The following is a 304-nucleotide window of genomic DNA, read 5'->3' as shown; positions in this document are numbered from 1 at the left end:
TTAGATTCCTTTTTTCCAGGCTGATTTCTGCTTTGCAGCAGCACCGGGATGAAGTTTACCCCACAGCCCTCTGTTACAGGATGCACCCACAGCGTGAGAACACTCCCGAAGAACCTCACACCTGCAGATGAGAAATCATGACTAACGCTCACTGCCTCCGACATGCGCCTGGTGTAACTCTTCCTCACAGAAATAACCAACCCGAGCCCTCCTCCGAGTGCTACTGTGGGTTATAAACTGTGCTTACCCTCCTAACAAACAAAAATGGGACATTTTCTGTAATGGGCTGCCAGGGACGAGACAG

Source organism: Geospiza fortis, unplaced genomic scaffold (assembly GCF_000277835.1).
Source record: "Geospiza fortis unplaced genomic scaffold, GeoFor_1.0 scaffold171, whole genome shotgun sequence".
Lineage (NCBI taxonomy): Eukaryota > Metazoa > Chordata > Aves > Passeriformes > Thraupidae > Geospiza > Geospiza fortis.
Note: the sequence above shows the minus strand (reverse complement) of the source record.